Consider the following 13,407-nt stretch of genomic DNA (forward strand, 5'->3'; position numbering starts at 1 on the left):
GTACAAGGAAGGCATGTCAGCACTGAACTGTACTAAGATAAAATCTCTCTCTCTCTCTCTCTCTCTCTCTCTCTCTCTCTCTCTCTCTCTCTCTCTCTCTCTCTCTCTCTCTCTCTCTCTCTCTCTCTCTCTCTCTCTCTCTCTCTCTCTCTCTCTCTCTCTCTCTCTCTCTCTCTCTCTCTCTCTCTCTCTCTCTCTCTCTCTCTCTCTCTCTCTCTCTCTCTCTCTCTCTCTCTCTCTCTCAAGTTTTAAAAATTCCCCCAGACAAAGTGAAATGAAAAGGTGAAGTCTCAATCTAGTCATTGTGCACTACCCATGCAAGTTCAAATGTCTTGCAAGAGAGATGTGACCATTCAGTAGTCTGTAGACTTCACTAGACAAAACCTAGACGTATCCAATTGACAGAACAAAACCAGGGAAGAATCTGTTTGTGTGTGGGTAAATGTTGAATGGAGACATGTCCTCACAATTTATTTGCAAGTTGGTCACAAGTAGAAACACGTCATTTACAGAGTGAAAAAAAATAGGAAAAAGTTAGTTTGCTTAAACTGAAACGTCTCATTAAATGTGTTCAACGGACACCCCTCTCAAGCTGTAGAAGTACATGCGTATGTTGCGGTCTTAATGCTCTTCAGTTTCTCCATGTGTGCAGTTCATACATTTATACTGAGCCAAGGTGCTTTACAATGCACAATGACTTAAACAACCCGCATCAACAAGATGAACAACTAAGCAGGACTGTGTTTACTGTGCGAGGCCGTGCCCCACACGTTCTCACACACACTTTGCCCTCTATACAGAAAGACTAAAGCCAGCCTTTCCACACCTTTTCTTTCTCCCCACATTTGAGAATTCCTTAAAATTCTTCTTTATAAAAGAAAAATATATATTTATATATTTGTACACAGTATATACACAGTGTGGCGAGAAAGACATAGTACAAGATGATCCCAGAGTTCTGTACCCATCCACCCGTCTCGCTTTCTAGAGCCTGTAGAGTTCCTGCCGTCTTTCTAGAGCCTGTAGAGATCCTGCCGTCTTTCTAGAGCCTGTAGAGATCCTGCCGTCTTTCTAGAACCTGTAGAGTTCCTGCAGTCTTTCTAGAGCCTGTAGAGATCCTGCCTTCTTTCTAGAGCCTGTAGAGTTCCTGCCGTCTTTCTAGAGCCTGTAGAGTTCCTGCCGTCTTTCTAGAGCCTGTAGAGATCCTGCCGTCTTTCTAGAGCCTGTAGAGATCCTGCCGTCTTTCTAGAGCCTGTAGAGATCCTGCCGTCTTTCTAGAGCCTGTAGAGTTCCTGCCGTCTTTCTAGAGCCTGTAGAGATCCTGCCGTCTTTCTAGAGCCTGTAGAGATCCTGCCGTCTTTCTAGAGCCTGTAGAGATCCTGCCGTCTTTCTAGAGCCTGTAGAGATCCTACCGTGGGCACTTTTTCCAATGAGATGATGCATCATCTCTCTGTCAACCCTCTAGGTTTCTAAAGCAATGAAACAACTCAATATTTCTCCATCCACTATTTCTGTTGGGTTTGGCATCTCTGAACACAGGGAACGCTTTCTCTTAATTCCAGGTCAGTTCTGACTATAGTCTGATCCGCCTGCGGCTCTGTTAGCAGTTCTGCACTGTCCTATCCGGGGTTCGCGGGATCCAGGCCCGTCCTTCCAGAGCATTCAGTCCGAGTCACTGGTGTCAGAGGACGACGATGAGGAAGAGGAAGAAGAGTCTGAGCTGGAGCTGCTAGCGCTGAGGCGAGACGCCACGGCATGGGGCTCCACAGCACTGGGCTTCTCTGCTGAGCGATACACACAAGATAAAATACTTGTAATATAATGTTAAGATAACTCACACGTTTTCCAAAGACCCGAGCTGATCTCGATCAGAACTTTTTCATGACATGCCATGTAGGTCGACATGGCCATATGCTAGTGAAAATGTACTGAGCCAGTAATATTTAAATACATTTGGGCTTGTAGTTTCACATCTCCATGCATGCTCTGAAATGAGTTGTCATGTCTACTCTGTGGGCACTGATCCAGATTTATTCTGACTCACCTTTGGTTTTCTGAGGCTTCTTGCCAGAGTTGAGCTGCCCGCTGACATCCAGCAACCTCTGCTCCAGTTCCAACTGCTTCTCCAGAGCCAACTCCTCCCGGGACTTCCCTGCTCCACCTTTCTTCCCTACTAACAGAGAGGAGACCGGGAGGTTAGATGATGCAATGTCTGCATTCACCAACCGATCCAAATAAACCGGAGACTAAGTCACTATAATGCTACCCAGTGAAATCTTGGGAACAGGGGAAATATTTATGACATTTGACCAAAATTGTGACAGAAAAACACTATGGTTGCGCCCATCCAGGGACACATAACAGGGACCAGAGAAGATTTGAAAACAGATCTGGCATTACATAGGAAAGCTCTCTCACCATAGGGTTTGCGAGGCTTCTTGCGGAGGCAGGTCATAACGTAGCGTTCCAGCTCACGCAGCGTGGACGGCTTGAGCGTCTCAAAGTCTATCTCGATCTCCTCTGGGTCAGTGTCGCGCAGCGATGGCTCGCGCGCCTGGATGATATGAACCACGCGGCCCAGCTTCTCCCCGGGCAGCTTGTTGATGTCCAGGCTGAGCTGGCGCTTCTCATCGTAGCTCATGGGCGACACCTCGTCCTCCTCCTCTGAGTCGTAGTGGGGGAGCATGGCGGCAGCGCTCATCTGGTGCATGCTGAGCATCACCGCCTGCGACTTCTTGGAGGACCTGAGGGTGGAAGTGTGATTTAATGATTCAATCCTGAAGGTGCACATTTTGTTTTTGTCAGGAATACTTTTCGGGAATTTTTATAGCATGGAGACAATAAATCATATCATGACAGAGAGATGTTGAAGCGCTGCTAGCAGAGAGCACTCACTTGCTCTTGTTGCTCTTCTTGCCAGTGCCCCTCTTGCCCTGTGTGGAGCCCCCTTTGCTGCTCTTGGTCTTAGGTGTCTTCGGCATCTTCGACGTCTTGGTGACCTTGGGCGTTTTGGGCGGCCGGATGGGCATATCCTCTTCAACTGGCACCCGGCTTCCCCGATGCTTCTCGGGCTTCTTCTTCTTCTTCTTGTCCTTCTTCTCTTTCTTCCTCTTAGGCTTGACGATGGGGCCCTGGGAGAGTGCGGCCAGCTGCTCATGAACTGCTTTCAGCTGATGGGACCGTGGAGAGGACATGGTCAGTGACTGTTGTGGCAACCACTTCCAGCTAAGGTATACAGAAATACTTTTGCACAAAAAAAAAATATATATAATACACACTGTATATAAATACAAAAATCCTATACATGACTTTTCCTAATAGCACTGACTTTGCTGACAGCTACTTTATTGAAGAAAAATGTACTCACTATGACTGAGATATGGTTGTCTCACCCATCTAGCTATAGATGAATAGGCTAACTTTAAGTCGCTCTGGATAAGAGCATCCGCTAAATGACTAAAATGCCATGTATTATAGTGAGGATGCAGTGTGATGGTGTGTGTGTGTGTGGTGTTGCGGTGGACGCAGGGCCGGGTCAGTCTACCTGTGTACACACCTGTTCCTGCAGCTCGGCCAGGCGGTGTGCACGCTCCTCCTCGCTGTCCGAGCTGGGGCTGCTGTCGCTCTCGCTCTCGCTGCTGGGGTCGCTCTCAGACGAGGACGGAGGAAGAGGAAGAAGATGAGGAGCGTCCACCCATGGAAGCGGGAGGGGCCGCAGGCTCGTCGGGCATCTTGGCAAAGCAGAACTCAAAGACGTCCTGGAGAGGGGGAGGGCTATATCAGACCAGCGCACTTGTGTCCATTCAGCTGTATGAAACTACTGTGCAAGGCCATAAAAACTCAGCCAGGAAAAGACATATCTCCATGCGTAAAATGTGTTGACCCGTACCTGTAGTTTGCGTGCCATGGTTACCACGTCATGGTCTGGAGGGTTGTACTTATAGCAGTTAGAATACATTATCCTGACGTCACCGGCAAACTGCTGGGCGTCCCGGTACTCTCGACTGTCCATTTTCCTCTGCAGAGGGAGAGTGGAGGAAGTTAACGTCACATAATTACTGAAAGTCTACCTTTATGGTGCTTGATGAAGCTGTGATGTACAGCCCTACCTAGAGTCCATAAGGATTACAAAACAGGCTGTGTGGTAGGGCATGTACCTTGATGGTGCTGAGGTCCATGGGCTGCTTGATGATGTCGTGGTAGTCGTGTAGGCCCAGCATGGAGGCGTCCACTGGTTTGTAAAAAGGCCAGGCGTACGCCGCGTGTTTCTTGGACAGCAGCTCTTTGAGAATCCCGTTGCAGTACCGGAGCTGCTGGCCCAGTTTGCCTCGTCGCACCGGCTGGAGCTGCACCGAGTCAGGCAGGTCTTTCTTCGGGGGCTTGATAGGGCGCCCGCTGACTCCCCGCCTCCCTGCAGCTGCTTTGACGCCCGCCATGCCTCTGCCGCGGCCCATACCAATACCCATCCCCATGCCGAGGCCCAGGCCTTGGCCTACCCCCAGTGAGGTTAGTGTCAACGGGGAGTCGGGTCCACCGACCATGCCCATGCCAATCCCGCCAACGCCCATGGTGATGGGTATGGGCATGGCCATGGTGGTGGGTGTGGTGGTGTCTGCTTTCCGCTTCACACCCTTTTTCTGTTGGAGACAGAGACACAGGGGCTCTTGTCATTGACCGAACAGCCTGCCATTTCAGATCATTGTAAACGACAATGTCAGATGATGTCACCAACTGCTGCCCTAACATTGTCGCAAACACTTTGATCAGTAGGTACTTTCATTTACAGTAGCACTGTCAGCTGCAAGGCCATAAGCTAAAGTTGTACAACATTAGTGTAGTTTAGGGGTAAGTGAACAGTGCACAGACAGTATTTGTGTATCGACTGCTGCCCTTACCTTGGCTGTGGGCTGTGTTGGGGGTAAGCCTAGCATAGCAGGAGTACTGTGGAGGGTAGGAGGTAAACTCTTGGCCTGGAGTGTCTGTGGGGGGGTGGAGAGCAGCGACTCCGGGGTGTCCGGCGTAGGGGGAGAGTACGCGGACTGGGACACTGCCGGGACCTGGTGAGCAGTGGTCACTCCTCCTGGTACTGAGGCAAATTAAGAAAAATGTATTACGCATGGGAGATTATGCGTATTCACGTGGTCCTGTGTGGCTCATTTGGTAGAGCATGGTGTTTGCCCATGCCAAGGTTTGTGGGTTCGATTCCCACTGGGGCCACCCATAAGAAATATATATGGATAAAAACATCATGGCTAAATGGCATATATATATATATATCTCATCTGAGTCAATATCAAAACAGAACACATTTCCCCCAAAATAATACATACAAAAAAGTACCCCCCCCCAAAAAAAACAATCACACTCAAAAACATTCATTAACCGTACACAAACAGCATCACACAACCCCCCTCATGCTCACCTGCGGCTCTGCGTCCTTTGCCTGGCTTGCCCGGTTTGCCCCGTGGGGGAGGAGGGGGCAGTTCTATCTCCTCCTGGGGCATCTGGGCAACCTTCTGAAGGAAAGCCTTCTCCAGGGACTGGGCCATCAGAACAATGTCATCTGTTGGCTGGGAGACAGTCACCATGGAAAAGCTTTAATTCGGCTGGAGAATCAGCCTCATTTCTACCAGACTGTGTTTATTAGTGACAGCTTCCAGGGCTGTAAAATATAAATAGATAATGGGGACAGTGAGCTTTGTTACTCAACTGGAGTTTTGACTCCCTCTAGTGTCCAGCCAGTAACCTCAGTTGGTCAAAGCCATTTTCAGTCAGAAATAAGTTGTGGTTACAGCATGTCACACACCTTGTTGTAGATGTAGCAGTTGGTGAACATGGTGTTGAAGTCCTGCATGCACTCGCTGGCGCTGCGGTAGTAGTTGTTCTCCAGACGCCTCTTGATGGTCCCCATGTCCATGGGCTGTTTGATGATCTTGTGATAGTCCTGAGGCAGAGAGGAGCAGGTTTACTTAATGCTGCTCTACCGATAATAAGTACACTGAGCTCTACAGACCTATTCAGTACTGTATTGTCTGCAAGCTTTAAAAAGAAAAAGCTTCTATAAAACTTCCCAACCTAAAAGATGAAGAATTCTACAGTTGATTCTGAAAACGGACATCCTAATATGCAAACAAGATAACTATTTGAATATCTATAAATAGCCACTGCTGTCAGTCTTCTTTTAGCTAAAGCACAATGTGACTGGGCTCTCTGGTAGTGGCTTGCAGGGACACTCACAGGCAGGCTGAGCTTGGAGGCGTCCACAGGCTCATGGAAGGGCCATGCGAAGTGGTGCCTCCACAGGGACTTCATCATGGCTCTCTGGAGGAACTGCAGCTGGTTGGTGGCGCGGCCCTGCCGGTTGGTGTCGTATACTAGGGGCCGTGGTGACCCAGAGGGGGGCGCTTGCCCATGGGGGAGCAAAGGCGGGCCCTCGAATCCCTCAAACAGCAGTGACGGTTTCCGGATGCGCTTCCCGGGGCCCGGAGGGCCCTGCTCCATCGTCATGACGCCCTGCAGGCCTACGTCGACCCCGCCCAGGGAGCTGTTGACGGACAGGGAGGAGGGAATAAGCATAGAGCAGTGGGGCAGAGAAGAATTGGGAGGTGGAGAAAGGAGGGGGTATTGGATGTGACACAGCAGCCTTTGTAGAGCTAGCCTTCTACTTAGCTAGCCCTCTCTAAACGTCTTAAAATGAAGACAGGTTAACAAAAGTGAGTCATGCGCCCTCACCATGATTCTGTTTCAGTTGAACTTTGAGTTAGTTACGAGTCACAACTGCCTCATCAGCATAGTCAAAAACTAGAAGATTCGCCTCAATACCCGTACCGTCACAGGCTGTAGAAAATGTGATCTATACAGCAAGCTGACACTGGAATCTGGGTGTGGTTTCAGGAGTTCTAGGACAGCTGGCCTCAGGCAGGCATTTGTGTGGTTCACTTTACGAATTGCCAAAAAGCTTATGCAATAAACCAAGACAAGGAACCCAATGACTGATGAATCATTTGTGCCGGCCGTGGTTTAGTGCCCCTGGCTGATATCTGTGGGCTGAAGTGGTCTCAACGGAAACACAAATCTGTTAAAACTGTGTTAAGAGCCTGGCTGGACATGCACAGCAACAGTGATACTCATAGTTAACATAAATTAACATACAAGCAGCTTGTTAATTGAAACGGTGGACTCAAATGCATTGACCATTGTGTACTGGTGATATGATCCCATAATCCCGCCATTATACACACACAGAGGCTTTGAGGAGAGCAATGCTACAGAAAAAAGGGAAAGCCATTTGCATGCATTTAACTGCCCATTGCGCCATGGCACCGAAGCCTGTCTGGCACCGAACAAGTCTGTTCCATTGGATGGTATGCTGGTATAACCATGGTAACTAGGCACTACCTCCCCCCTACAATAGAGGCAAAGTAGAAGTCCAAGTCTGCAGTCAATTGTGGTGTGTACATTTAGCATTGTGATCTAAATACAATATGCATGTGTCAAATGAAATCTTAAATCAAGGGGCTCAAGAGTGCAGTGATATCTTCAATCAACTCCTTAACCCTGTTCATGTGCCCTATGAGCAGAATGATTTACATACGCCATACCTCTGAATGAAGGGCAAGTTTATATACACGAGTAAAGCCAAAATGTTTTGATTTGTATTCCATGCCTTGTGAGTATTAACTGTGTGTACATAGTTGACCAAGTATTTAAGAGTGCAGTTTGTTGGCAATTAGAAGCCACTTATAGACAAATACTCTTTGGTGCTTTCTTCATAATGTTACCAATAATGAACAACTTCCTCTATACAGACAAGCTAAGAAACATATAATAATATATGCCATTTAGCAGACGCTTTTATCCAAAGCGACTTACAGTCATGTGTGCATACATTCTACGTATGGGTGGTCCCGGGAATTGAACCCACTACCCTGGCGTTACAAGCGCCATGCTCTACCAACTGAGCTACAGAAACATGGAAAAGTTCAGTGACAACTGGGTGCCATGTCTTCTTGTGCTTAAACCAGTGTTCTTGGGACAGAAAAGCAGGGGTTCAATATTTATTGCCAATCTCCAAGATTAACCAATTGTGGTTTGTTTGGCTGATCCAATTCTCTAAACTCTATATAGATGCCTAGTCACTTTTTACACACATCTCTACCTCAAGTACCTCTGTACATTGATCTAGTACTGATACTCCCTGTATGTATTGACCTTGTGTAATTTATAATACCTTTTTTTTCATAAACTCTGAATTGTTGGGAAAAGTACACAAGGCATACACCGGTAGCATTCGGTGTGATAAATCTATTTTATGCTCAAGTGAATATCAAAAGAGCAAACCATTCCATACTGTAGTCTGTGCGTCCATTCAGGACTAGATCAGTTGGGCTGAGTCTTCCTCATAAGTGAACACCGGAGACTATTTGAGCAGAATGTAATATTCACCTGTGCTTACCTCAACAGGAACCCAAACAAATTAGTAACACTACTGCTGCACAGTGGCCGTTGTAGAGGTCATGCTGTCATGATTGTTCCATTACCAATTCTACAAAATGAAGACATTCAGAGTTTCTTGATGACAGGTAAACTTGGGGTGTAGCCTATACTGATCAAGAGGACAATCCAAGTCAGAGATAACCCCTCCCCTATATACAGTTAAATATAAGCTGTTATTCAATGATACAAGTTGGAAAACACATTTGACATTTGATGTACTTTATTATAAAAGGTTGTTTTAAAAAAAACTCAAAACACTTACGTCGCTGAGACTTGTCAGCAACAAAAAACGTATAATGTTATAATTGTACATGTGCAGCACTACCTTTAAAAAAATAAATGTGGGGAAATGGAAGACCACCATTGAGAACGTTGCACTGGATTAGTTCACTATTATGTGAGCAGTAATATATCACTGTCAGATTACAAACGATGTCCAGTACTGTAGTAACATGGTGACATAAAAAGTACAACAAATATATTTAAATTGCAGGTTTGGTGAGTGGAAAGTGGACTGTGAGGCCATTGCAAGCAACCGATGGGTAACTATTTCCGTCCAAATAGACACGTGACTTGCACACGCTGTTAAAAATACCATTGCATGGGCCTGGCATTAGGCGGAAATGATACAGAATGACTAAATTATCAGTACTATTACGTAACCGAAACGCAGCTATGAAATGTAACGTTCACTAAAATTTCACGTGTCCACAAATTGGACTAGCCGGCAGGCTAGTTAACTAGTTATAGTTCCCCATCCAAATACACGAGACCGAGGCTCTCCAAATAGCCCCAACAGGTACAGATAGCTAGCTACCTTACCTTGGCTAGCCAGCTTAACTAGTTAAATAAAGGCAAATAAATGTTTTAAAAATAAGCCTACCAAGCCACCACAATCACTAGCTAACGTTAGCCACTACTGTGTTGTGATTAGCAAAACGTCGGCTTTTACTCGACGAGATAGCTAGTAACGTAGCTAAGGAAAACATTCGCGATTATGTTACAGTAAATCCATGCGAATTTGTCAACTTGAGTTTGCGGAAACTACCTACTTGTTAGATCGCTACCAAGCAGACTTGTTCGCAAGTAATGGCCGTCTGCCGTACCGTAGCTAGCTAACTGACACAGCAAGCTTATCCCCATGGTAGCTAGTTAGCGCGGAACCTAAAGCAGACTCCCTGGCAAGCAATAGCCGTCTGCAACTAACGTATCTAGCCGACACGGAAAGCGTATCCCCATCGTCGCCAGCAATAATATAGAGTCACAACGTAAAACGAGTTCACTTCTTACTGGGCTAGGCAAAACTACAGCAAGGACTTAGCCGAGACGCTGGGAAGATGGCGTCGGTGCAGCAAAATGTAAACGACAGTCGTCCCAATTAAGTGTTATTTTGCAGGTTGACGAAGAGCGGTCATATCCTGACAAACGTCCAATATATAATTTGTCATTGCAAAAAATATATAAACACTATACGCCGGCTGAACAGTCTTTGGATGTACAGCCAGTGTACATGTCGGTAATAAGAAATCGGTTTATGAGTTTATGCAAATCTTAATGCAACAATATCCTGCCAGATCGCAAACTTAAAGTCAATTGTTCCGATCGGTACCTGTCATGGGGCGGGTTTATGGCCGTCTCCATCAGGATGGATCCGGATTCTGTTTAAATACCAATATTCAAGTTCCTGCTTCGCCCGTCCTTTCCTCCAGCCCCCACAGCACTAGACTGACCACTGCTTCAGCGAAATGGCAACTCACGTCTACGCCCGATACTTTATAGACCAACCATTCATCCTATTGGATACCGTAACTTAAGACTACGCCCCGTATTTTCTATTCGCAGATGAATACGTCCGCCAGATTTAGCACAGCCCCCCAAATAACTTTGTTTTTCTATTATGCTTTTCATCCAACCTATTCGCATATTGTTATTGTCAATCAAACAAAATTCTCGTTATCACTGACTAGACCTCCCATCACTCACACTTTTTGTGGTTGTTTTACGTAGCTACTCTTTTACGAAATGCGACATCCCAAAACCCGCCCTTTCACTCATCAAATTACATTACGTCAACGTGGGCAGAGAAACGATAATGATTGGTCGCTGAATCTCTAGCGCGAACTTCCAGAGTAAACAGAAAGCAAGCCATTGGTTAGCGAGTCCGGTCACGCGTATCTATCAGATGCCAAACGTAGGCCGAGCGCTCAACGACACATTTCTCTCCGAGTAGCCGCATTTTAGTCCTTCCCAAGTGTTGGAGCGCCATCTTGAAGTGCAAAGAGTGCACACGAACTTACTGTCTGCATACAAATTATTAGCCTGAGATGGTGTCACAATGTGCAAGAAATACCACTCCCTGCATTGAAACAAAGGCGATCAATAACGCCTAGTTCTAAACTACTCGTATACCAAGTAAGAGCCACGTGCTGTTTGACCTAGCTACATTTAACCAAGATGACAATTTTACAGACAACTGTAAAAGGCTATCATTATAAAGGCCTAATATTTCAGAACTTAAATACATACCATACTATTATTGGCTTAACATCTGATGGATAAAATACTATAACTCGCACTGAAGCTGGTGTTTTTAAATGTCTTCTAAGGCAAACTTCCACCCTAAGCCAAAGTGGTAAAGGAAATTGCCCTCCATTGAATGACACAGCATTTCTCTCTTGCTGAAATGGTTATCAAAGTAGATAAGAGTTTCGGATAACAATCACTTTAAGAATTACTATGAGACACTTCAAGCACAAAGGTTGCATCAGTTTTAAGAATTTTAGAGCCATGTTGCTCTGCTTCAATAACACCTATGTAGGCCGCATCCACGATTTGAACACTTCAACTAAAATCGTAATTTATAAGCCTTACAATCTCCCAACATGAGCTGCCCAGAGAAAACCCAAACAGAAAACCTACATTCAGACAAACTAAATCCCCAAACAGTTCCTATCATATACCGACAAGATACTCATTCTACCAAGTCCACGTGCAACAAACTACCAATGAATCAGCAAAATGCCAACCTTCGACAACAAAATAAACTCGTTAAGAATAAAGTAGTTAAGAGCTGTACAAAATGGTTCCCTAATGCTAATACCCATCCCCCACACCAAGGTTACACGTTCTCTCCAATGTCACTGAACTAAATTCTCACGATTTTCAATATATACGGACAAAAATTATACATTTAAAAGCCTCTAAATACAATGAACATTGAATTAAACCATGCATTGATGTTCTTAATCGTGAGTAAATATGAAGGAAAAAAATACATTTTGCAAATTGATTCCCAGGGTTACATAAAAATTAACTACTAAAAAATCTCGATTTGTAAATCCATTACGCAGAGTAAAACTTTCCTTCAAAAATCTCCTTGTCCTTCACCACGATCGTTTTTTTTCAACACATTTTCCTCCAACATGTCCGACTTCTTCCTCATTCAGTGAAGTGGGGGGAAGGGAAGTCATGTGATAAATAAGCTAATGGCGCACTGTTTGCCAAAGGTTGGAGGCTACACAACTGCTCCAGGAAAAAAGATATTGATGTATCCGGATTGTCATCTTGCGGTAACACATGATATCATTTGTCCACATGTTGTTGTATTAAAGTTAATTAGACCGTATAACTTTGCAAAATCCAGAACAAAGAGCATACTTTCGTGTATCACAGCTTTGCACCGATTGGACAAACCCAACCCACGTGGTGCGGCTTGGATTTACAGAAATATTGATTGAAATGTTTCCTTGACACAACTACAGTAATCCATGCAAGCAAACAATATCAATTTCCAGTCTCAACACGACCCTTATATTTGTTAGAACCGCATATATTCTCTTGACAAAGCTCATATTTCGGTTGCAAGCATTGTGGCTTCCACTGCGACATCAAATTGCGCATGCGTTAGATATGGGTGAGCCTATTTGGGATATTGCCACTATACAGAGTAGACTCAATTCTAAATTCATTTTCTCATTTGGAGAAGGCAGAGATGTTTCGTTAGGAGCTGGGGATGGTATCTGATCCTAGATCTGTGTTCACTCAGGAAACTTCTACATTGAGCTGTTACTGAATAAAGATTATTATCAGAAGATGAGTATTTGTAATGTATTGAAAATGTTAAATAAAATGTTTCAAAAATAAGATTCAAGTAACTGTAGGCTAAACGTTATATGATTGTGGGAAAATTATTGTGATTGTGGGTAGTTGTTTAAGACACAAGTGCAACTTCCATATATGCAGAATTTATTTAGTCTCGAAACTACAAATAAATATAACGTTACATTGTTATCTTGCCGCAACCTCAAATGTCTATAGCATGACAGGTCAGTAGGCTATGAACCACAAACTGAGATATCTAGGGGGCATTCTGACCAACTTGAGTTGGCCATTGTGGTGTGATCTAATCAGGCTTCCAAACAGAGAACAGAGTGTCCTTTGTGCTTCTCAGGACTTGACAAATAGGACTTGCTGCTGAAGTTGCACGCTCACACCCTACCCTCAGTTCACAGAGCTCACTCGGAGGAAGACGTCTCTGAGTCACCAAAGCATTCGGCGCATGAGCCGTGTCACATGATGATTTGGTCAGAAGAGAAGTGGTTGCTAGGGAAGCTCTCTCCACCGCGACGCGTCATTTCTTTCACTGATGAGCCATCCTTGGCAACAGCCCCACTTGTTTACTGGCGACGCAAGCAGAGTAGTGTGGAAATACAAGGGAGGGTATATGAGCGTTCATGACTATGGAAACTTATTTTCCTCCTTTGCCTTTGTTGAGTGAGACCCTCTCTCCCTCCTTTCACATTCTATGAATACCATGAACAATTACTGTTATGGCTTAAATGTTGTGACTTCATTTGGACTACCTAATAAAACATGGGATAGGCCTTCTACATTTATTCATTTGGTCCCTCA

The 13,407-nt window shown here is 45.2% G+C and overlaps 1 pseudogene across 1 annotated transcript; it reads right to left on the bottom strand.

Moving 5' to 3' along the window:
- Positions 1 to 423: 423 nt before the first annotated feature.
- Positions 424 to 12,353, bottom strand: LOC124043527 (annotated as a pseudogene). Its single transcript, XR_006840335.1, has 12 exons — positions 10,106 to 12,353; positions 6,238 to 6,544; positions 5,807 to 5,944; positions 5,423 to 5,570; positions 4,896 to 5,086; positions 4,158 to 4,637; positions 3,890 to 4,018; positions 3,545 to 3,758; positions 2,896 to 3,170; positions 2,419 to 2,744; positions 2,045 to 2,173; positions 424 to 1,784 (listed from the first exon to the last, which is right to left on the bottom strand). The product of XR_006840335.1 is annotated as a bromodomain-containing protein 2-like (transcript).
- Positions 12,354 to 13,407: the final 1,054 nt, after the last annotated feature.

The sequence above is a fragment of the Oncorhynchus gorbuscha genome, linkage group LG09 (assembly GCF_021184085.1).
Source record: "Oncorhynchus gorbuscha isolate QuinsamMale2020 ecotype Even-year linkage group LG09, OgorEven_v1.0, whole genome shotgun sequence".
Classification (NCBI taxonomy): Eukaryota; Metazoa; Chordata; class Actinopteri; order Salmoniformes; family Salmonidae; genus Oncorhynchus; species Oncorhynchus gorbuscha.